This window comes from Pelmatolapia mariae, linkage group LG15, assembly GCF_036321145.2.
Source record: "Pelmatolapia mariae isolate MD_Pm_ZW linkage group LG15, Pm_UMD_F_2, whole genome shotgun sequence".
Classification (NCBI taxonomy): Eukaryota; Metazoa; Chordata; class Actinopteri; order Cichliformes; family Cichlidae; genus Pelmatolapia; species Pelmatolapia mariae.
In genome coordinates, this window is record NC_086240.1 from 23510360 (window position 1) to 23520156 (window position 9797).

The window sequence follows — 9797 nt, forward strand, 5'->3', positions numbered from 1 at the left end:
ATTATTTATTTACATTTATTTACATTTTACACAGTGTATCAAATGTTTTTGGAAATGGGGTTGTAGATGCACATATGCAATTAAAGTTAACTGCAGGTGCAGCAACAAAGTGGTTTACATGTTAATGAATCTATAATTGTGATTCGGGAACACAATGATATAATTCTGCATAATAGTTTTACTTAAGCTGCGTTAACTATATTTTGAAGGATGAAGATGCATGGAGCAGAGGTAGTATGAGTTTAAATATCCAGGGTTAACCACTCAAAGCACAAGAGAGGTGAAGAAGAAAATGGAGGCAGGGTGGAGGTGAGTGGCAGGAATAACAAGGACAACAAGGAATAGCAATTTAAAAAAAAAATGTTAATAACATGATATATGGTTTGGACAGTAGCACTGACAAAAAGGCAGGAAGCCAATCTGGAGCTGGCAGAAATAAGATTTTCAGTGAGTGTGGCCAGTTTGGACAGGATTGGAAATGAGTATGACAGCTGAGGTTTAGCAGTTTGGAGACAAAGAGGCAGATTATGTACTGGGCTGACACCTGAAGGGACAGTTGAAAGAAGACAGGAAGGAAGGAGGAGGGAGCAACTAGTTGCAAAAAGATTTAGAGCGGCAAGGAAGCAAAATAAAACAATAAAGCATTTTCCTGATGTATATGTAACACACACATAAAGATTCTAGGTCTGACCAACCGTCTCAGCTGTGGGCAAAAAGATGACAGTCTATAAAATTCTAAAAGATAATTTATTAACACAATAATCAAAAAGGTAAAAGATTAAACAGTCCAGTGTCCCATTTGCAGATCAAGTAAAAACACACAGTCCAAGGCCAGAGCCAGTTATGCCCTAAAGCCAGTTGCACTCCACACATTGACTTCAACAGGGTTATCGGTTGTCCTCTGAGACCCACCACCCTGTAAGTAGATAGCCAGTGGTCACTCCAGCCTCTGCAATTCAGCTGCCTTTAGGCTGCGGTATACAATAGGCCCTGGCCTGCACACAGAGACAAAATAACACAGCACTGTTTGTAGTGTGGGCTATAAGTAAACTAGTGTATCAGTGCAATCAGTTACACCTGCCTCTAATTAGTCCAACCCCATTACAGTCATTGGCTTACCAGAAACGTGACACACATACAACCACTCCAAACCCAGTGCAACGTCACACAATAATATGGAGATGAATTAATACAAGCACATTAGTCTACGATGTTGCAATACTGCCTAAGGGAAGCATGAATAATGTAAACAGAATTGGTCCTAGCACTGAATCCTGTTGTGATACAAACCACTGCAAGGCAGTACCTGTAATGCTTTAATCGTTTTAAAAGAATATTATGGTCAACAGTATTGAAAGCTGCACTGAGGTCTGGCAGGACAAGCACAGAGATGAGTCCACTGTCAGAGGCCATAAGAAGATCATTTGTAACCTTCACTAAAGCTGTTTCTGTGCTGTGATGAGCTCTGAAACCTGACTGAAACTCTTCAAATAAGCCATTCCTCTGCAGATGATCTGTTAGCTGTTTGACAACTACTCTTTCAAGGATTTTTGATATGAAAGGAAGGTTGGAGATTGGCCTATAATTAGCTAAGACAGCTGGGTCTAGAGATGGCTTTTTAACAAAATGGTTTAACTACTGCCAGCTTGAAGGCCTGTGGTACATAGCCGATTATTAGAGATAGGTTGATTATATTTAAGATTGAAAAGTTAATTAGAGGCAGGACTTCTTTGAGTAGTCTTGTAGGAATGGGGTCTAAAAGACACGTTGATGGTTTGGAGGAACTAATTACTGAAGTTAACTCAGAAAGATCAATTGGAGAAGACTAAATGAATATCAATGGTACTCAAAGTAGCTGTAGATAATGTTACATCTGTGGTCACTGGGACCAGTGGAAACTTCAGAGGTAGAGGAGGAAGCTTTCACAGTGATGTAAGTCACAGTGTTGCCACCATCATCATCACCAAATGGCTATAAGAAAACATTATTTGTCATTAAAACCTTCCTTTCGTGTTCGGGTCAAATCTGACAATTTACAACTTAAAACACTCATAAATATTGTGTTTTACATCTGATTGCCTCAAGACCTTATGACATCCTCCACACTATGCACTTGAACAAATAAGAGTGATGATCACCTCTTTCATTGAATTTTGAGAGTTTTAATCATCCTTGTTACATCTGTGGTGTTCCCCGTCAAAAGTGACCGCCATACAAAATGAATGGGAATCCACTCATTCACATTCAGCTTTACTGATGGATTTGCAATAGTTAAAAATAGGTGAAAAACATTTGTTTTGCAAAACTCCAAATTAGCTGATCACAATAAAAGAAACACAATAAAATGGCATATTTTATATATGTGCAAAAGACCAAAATGAACACGTTTGTCAATATAATGATAAATAATCAGGTCACAGTTTAATCATCAGCCTGATAGCAGTTGGAAAATGGCTCTGTATCCTCCTCATGTGACAGAGGCCTTAACATCCAGCAGGTTGACAACAATACCCCATCAGCATTTTGCTACTGAGGGGTAAAAAATTGTTTTTTCACCACGCATCATAACCATCCTGCTGCACTCTCTCCTTTCTCATCTGTCCAACATTTCTGCAGCCTCTGCACCAGTAGGTGGCAGTGTTGCACTGAAAAACAAAGGTTTGTGAATTTATTTGTTAGGACATGACAGAGAGAGGCCATGACAGTAGCTCAGTGTGTTACCTGTAGTTGTACATTAAAAAAATTCATTTGTATGAAACTTGCATCTCCTCACCTTTAGTTTTTGTCTATGCATAAAGAAAGGTGACACCTGATTTTGTACTGAAAAAAACAAAACGAAACTGGCATTGAAACATTTAAAATGAAACTGAAAAAGAACCAGTGACTGAATAAAAGGCTTTTTTTATTGGTTTCTGTTAAAATCAGTTTACATTTGCAGTTTTTTTTTCTCTCTGCTTTTCAACTTCAATCAGCTTTTATTTGCTCTTTCTTGTTATCACTCTCGCTGGACTGGTTTAAAGAAGTTCACTCTTAACCAGCTTATTAGTTGTTCAAGCATTCTGCAGGATGCAGATTATATGAAAACCAGGACTCAGCCATGAAGCTCCGCCTCCCAGCACACACCAGAACAGTGACAACTGGTTGAAACTGAAAAGCAGAACTCACATAACATCTGCTTCTATCTTTTTAAATTCAGCAAAAAGAGAGCAAAGAGTTCAGTACAAACAAATCTGCTCAAACTAGTTTAAGATTTAATACTGAAGATGAAAGAACAGGACGTCAAACTGGAGAGAATAATCGAGACTAGCTTGTAGTCTATTATGGTTCAGGTGTGTGAGGAGTCAGAGAGAAACAGAGCAAGAAAACAAACAATAAAAATCAATCTTTTTAAAAAAATCAGTCTTATACAGCCAAAACAAAGACAAATAGGTACAGATAACATAAGTTAAATTAAAAACAATAACATTGGTTACTGTGTCACAAATAAACATAATGAGTAACACAATCAAATACATTAAAATAAATTTAAAGGCCAAAGAAGAAGCTGTTATTCTGATTATGCTGGCCTCCCCCTTCATGTCTGAAGCAGTTTACTTCATCAAAATTCGACTTCTCAGTCAACCTCCTGAATGCAACATTCACAGTCTGAGAGTTTTTTCTTTATGTAACTGGACAAACTGTTTTTAAGTTATTTTTAACTAGCTAACTAACTGCACATTAAAAAGGTTTTGGATTCTTAATATGTGATAAAAATCAAAAATATTTAAAATATTTTAAAATATTTTAAACATCAGTGGATTCATTTCTGTGGTCAGTTGATGTTGAAGAAGTTGATCAGTGGAGTCTGACAGAAGCAGAAGAGTCTCCAGTGTTTTCATAGTTCACTTCGTCTCCATCGTTATACACCTGGGGAAAACAACACAACATAATTAAGATCATCTCTGATGTTCGTACATTGTGATGCTCTGATGTTTTCCATTTATTGTTACATTTTGAGATCTCTAAAGATAATGTAGTAGGTTAAAGAAAATTGGTACATGTTTACATTTGGGAAAAGAAAGATTACCCTATTCTATTTTTATTATTTAAATTATTATTATTGTGACCTGTTCTATACGTCATTATGGCAGTAGATGGTACTCTTCAAGTGTATCATCTCAGAAATAAATGTGAATATAGGTTAAATTATCTGAATTCATTTACATTTATTATGGCTTTGAAAGAATGCTTTATATAACTTCATTGATTTTTGTTAATGAAATGTATTTTATTTGCAGAGTAATTGGGATTAATTTGATTTGTACTGTGTACATGAGAGAATGAGTGAATTGTAGCTCAGAAATAAATGAGCTCTGGCCTGACCAAGATGCTAGTCTTGGTGTCTTCTCTAGTAATTTATAAAACTAATTATGCAGTACTCCCTAGCCTGTGTGTCACTTGCTGTCGATCCAGATTTCCTCTAATTCTGGCGCTGGTAACAATAACAAATAAAAGTTAGAGGAATATCGAGTGTTCAGACTCACAGTGTTCTCTTCAAGCTGTGTTTTGTTTCCTGAAAAGACAAAACAAAAAAATTATAGAGCAAACAGTAAATCTCAAAGCTTTTTATGTGTAAAAGTTTCATCTGTGAATGTTCTCACCTTTAGTTTTTGTCCACATGTTGACTGTAACAACAGATATTAAGAGTGCTGCTAAACACACAGACACAATGATGCATCTCAGCAAATACAGAAAATCTGAAAATAATAAAAATAAATAAAAATTTTGGCTTCAATTTTTTGTTCAGTGCAAAAATCAAAAGATTTCAAATGTGATAAAAACAGTCAGTTTTCTAACATGCAGTGATGAGGTTTGAGTGTTTTTTTTAAACTGTGGAGTTTCTAGCTACAGTATTTATTCTTTATTCTAAATAAAAATATTCCAACACCAACAATGAAAAGTATAAAAATCAAGTAAATGTGTTTAAAAATATATTGTTCATAACAATTCATTTTTCTCTTTCATGCAAACAATGAAACTTTACATATGAATCTCAATTCAGGGTTTTGTAACCATCACTAATCTTTGTTATTTGTTATTATCAATATAAGCTTCAAATATTGTACAATGTTATTGTTAAAGATTTGTAATACTTAAAAACTGTGAACATTTCAAATCATTAAACATTTTAAGTTGTTTAATGAAAGAGAACGAAAGAAACTCTCCAGTCAAACCCCAGAGTCAGTCTTCAGACATCAGACTTCAGTAAACGATTCGTCACTACCTCCTGACTGATTATTTGATGGTGCTGTCAGTGTCCCCTCTGATGTCTTTAGTGCCTCTTTCGTTGTCCATATGTTTGTTATTTTTAATGTTGGTTTAATTGTTGATTTTGTTGATTTGGTTGTTGTCACATCTTCACCTAAAGAAAAATGCAATAACAACATTAAAGACACTGACAGTAAGAAAAGACTTGAAAGTAAGTTAACAACAACAGAGAGGAAACAGTGGTGAGATGTTTAACAGTCTAACAAGTCTCATCTTTGATGATGTCTCATGTCTGAGGATATGTTCTCTTTATCTTCATACAGACACTCAGCTGTGAGTCTACAGTGTTCATATGTCAACACAGAGCTGTTCAAGATGCTTTATCATTGTTCTCATGTACATACACTGGTGAAGATGGAGATATTGTAAGAGAAAAGCAACAATAGAAAAATGAACTTCATCACTGTGATCATAATTATTGTGGTGTTTCAGTTTGTTGTTCTAACAGGACAGTTTGAGCTGAAAACATTAAGATGTAAATACTCACTGTTAATAACAGACAGATCGATCATAAAGTCTGGACCTTCTTGTGATCCTGTTGCTGTTTTGAACTGTCTGCAGGTGTAATGACCAACATCCTGATCTGTGACCTTCTTTATAACCAGAGAACAGTCTGCAGAAAGACTCAGTCTGTCTGATTCAGGTTTGGCTTCTTTAATCTGCCCAAGGTCAAAGAGTGCTACTGTGCTGCTTGAATCAGTGAAGATCCAGGTAGTACTGATACAGTTATGCTGACCTTGTATCACATTTTTACAAGGCAGAGTAACATCATGTCCATGTTCAGCTGTGGCAATTTGAACAGTTTGATGTTGCTCAGTTGTTCCTGTTGAGAAAAAGAGAGAGAAATGTGAAACATCAAATATAACATCAAATATGTTATGAACATGAGTGTTATGTTTTAAATGTGAAGTTTATTTTAAATACAACACAAGTTTAAATTTCCAAGTTTCCAAGAGTCAGCTCAAGTCAAAAAGTTAAAAGTAGATCATGACTTCCTCAGTTAAAGGGAAAATAAATAACACTTTTCAAAAAAGCTGTCAGATCACCTCTCTGCTAACAACTCCAGAAAGGTATAGGAAGGCCTGAGACACATCACCAATTACAAAGGTAATGGGACAAATACAGATAATATGGACATCTCATCAGCAGAGGAACTTAGCCACTTCTTTGCGCGCTTCGAGAAAACTGCAGTCACCCTACCATGCACGACGCCCTGCCCACAGCCTCCTCTGAGCACAGCCCCCACACATTTAGCCTCCAACAACATCAGGTCCGCAATATGTTCAGAGCAGTATATCAGAGGAAAGCTGCTGGCCCTGAGGGAATACCTGGTAGAGTGCTCAAGGCCTGCGCCGACCAGCTGGCTCCTGTGTTCACCAAACTATTCAACCTCTCCCCGACACATGCCACTGTCCCTCACTGCCTGAAATCTGCAACAATAGTCCCAGTCCCCAGGTCCACCACCATCAGTAGCCTCAGCGACTACAGACCCATCACACTGACTCCAGTGGTTGCAAAGTGCTTCGAGAAGCTGGTCCTAAAGCACATAAAGGACTGCCTCCCACCCAGCCTCGACCCCCAACAGTTTGCCTATAAGGCAAACAGGTCCAAAGAGGATACAATTTCCACCGCCCTCTACTCTGCTCTGCATCACCTGGAGAATCCTGGGACATCAATAAGGATGCTCTTCATTGATTTCAGCTCGGCCTTCAATACCATCATCCCAGACATTCTTATAGACAAGATGGTAAATTTGGACTTCCCCCCTCCCCCCCCGCCACATGTGCATGGATCAAAAACTTTCTCACAGACTGTTCACAATCAGTCAAGGTTGGTAACCAGAGATCATCCACCCTGTCACTCAGCACTGACTCACCACAGGGATGCGTGCTGAGTCCACTCCTATACACCCTCTACACCAGTGACTGCACCCCTACACACCCCTGCAACATCATCATCAAATGTGCTGATGACACCATTCTGATGGGGCTCATCACGATGATGACACCGCCTACAGAGATGAGGTCCAGCGACTGTCAGAATGGTGTAACTACAATAACCTCACGCTAAACACCAAGAAAACAAAGGAAGTGGTCATGGACTTCTGCAAAACAAGAACTGATCCCCCTCCCCTATCCATAAAAGGTGACTATTTGGAGTGGGTGTCCTCCTTTAAGTTCCTCAGCACCCACATATCTGAGGACCTATCTTGGTCCACAAACACATCAGCCCTAGTGAAGAAAGCCCAACAGCGCCTCCATTTCTCCATGGAACAGGCTGCAGACTGACCTCCTAGTGTCCTTCTACCGTGCCACTATCGAGAGCGTACTGGTGCACACCATGCCTGTGTGGTACGCTGGTTGCACAAGAGCTGACAAGAAGAGACTACAGAGGGTCATCAGAACTGCAGAGAAGGTGATCGGCTGCCCACTCTCCACCCTGGACTTAATTGCCAGCTCAAGATGCCTCTCCAGAGCCAGAGAAATTTTAAAGGACCACCACCTCTTCAACATCCTGCCATCTGGAAAAAGGTTCAGATCCATCAAGTGCAAAACCAACAGACTAAATAACAGCTTCTTCCCGTGGGCTGTCAGAACTCTTAATGCAACAGACTTCTCCAACACATCTCCCGTGACGCTACTATTGATCAACTAGGTGCAATATCTCAGTCTTTCTATGTTCTGTGCAATATCTTTGGTATGTGCAATATTTTGTTCTCATTAGAATTACCATACCCACCCTAAATGACCATAGCCCCTCCACCCTATTTATTTATCAATTATATTATATAACTGTCCTTGTATACAGCCCCACAATGTTTCTGTTTCAATGTTTCTTACGCATACACCATGTATATAGTAAACTCAAACATGTATACATATATATTGCTTTCCCCCCCTCGTTGTATATTGTTTTCTCTTGTTTACTTTTGCACTTTTGTGGTCCAACTACCCAACTTCGCTGTGCAAGAAACTGCACAATGACAATAAAAAGCTCCAAGTCTCTGATAATAATGCAGTTTATTTATTGAATGTGTTTCTATGTACACTTACCTTTAAACTGAAGCATCAGTATCAGTAATGGAGACATTTGAATCCATGTGAATGCAGCCATCGTGCTTCTCTGTCTCTCTCAGTCTCTGTTCTTGCTCTCACGTTCACAAATGAGACAGTCTCAGAGATGAACACAGCATCAACTTCCTGCTCACTTCCTCATGGTGACATCACTCACTTTCCCTCCTCTTGCTGAATTAATCCAATTCATAGTGTTTCAGAATTCAGTTTCCATCCCAGCATAAAACTCTAACAAACAAGAAAAACAACTGGGAAAAAGAACAATAGCAGTTTGTAATAGCTCAGTCTCCTAATGCACCTAGAATAGAAAACATTTCACTTTACTACACAAGGTGCTCAGTACTGGGGTCAGCCTAGTCAAAGGTCTAACAAAGTACATGTTCCAGATATTTAGTAGTAATCTCTCCACAATGAAACCACCATTGTGGGGAGATCACTACTCCCCACAATGGTAATCCATGTAGAAAGCCACTGATAGATGATATAATCTTGTTATTTCTTTCACCTTCATCTGGCTCAAGTAGTACAAAATGATGTTACAGGTGAATAATGTACTTAAATTTCTTTTTCTTTCATCTTTAGTTTTGTGGAAAAAAATTAAATATTCACCTTCTGTCTGTGGATATCAAATTTTAGAAATTATGCTGAAAAATGTTCCTTTCTGTTTCTTGATCCTTCTTAGAGACATGGAACAGGAACAAGCTGAGAAAACAAGTTGATTTTTCAAGACTGCATTTGTTAAATTCATTAAACTGCATTTGGTGATTATAAAACATCATTTATTGATACTTCTACCATGATAATTATGAAGAGCTTTAATAACCAAACAAAAATCAAAATAAATAAAGACAGTTATAACACTTTCTGTTATAACTGAATCTAATCAATTAAAATGAAAGAACTGCAGCTGAGTCACTGCTTTGTGATTACTCCAGTAGTTTCAGCAGGTTTGGGGAGATCCTAATCACGACCCTTAATAGTCCATGGAAAAAGCCACTGATAGATGATATAATTTTGTTTTTTTTTTTCACCTTCATCTTCATGGCTCAAGTAGTACAAAATGATGTTACAGCTGAATAAAGAAATTAAATTTAACTTAAATTTCTTTTTCTTTCATCTTTAGTTTTGTGGAAAAAATTCTGTCTGGGTGGCGGGAAGAAAAAAATGGAGCTCATTCTAAAATTGTTCAAAAACTCAGAGACATCGGCCACACTGAGGTGGACACTCCTGAAGAATGTGACTACCTTCTAGGTTTTTGTCTTGTTGTTTCACGAGTTGGAACAGACATCACAGAGGCTCTCGACAACAAACCTTGTAAGAAATGTTAAATGACACATCTGTGATATTTCTGTGAAATTAGCTGAAAAGTACCACAAACGTTACACAGAACAGATGCAAACTGAGCGTTTGGATACA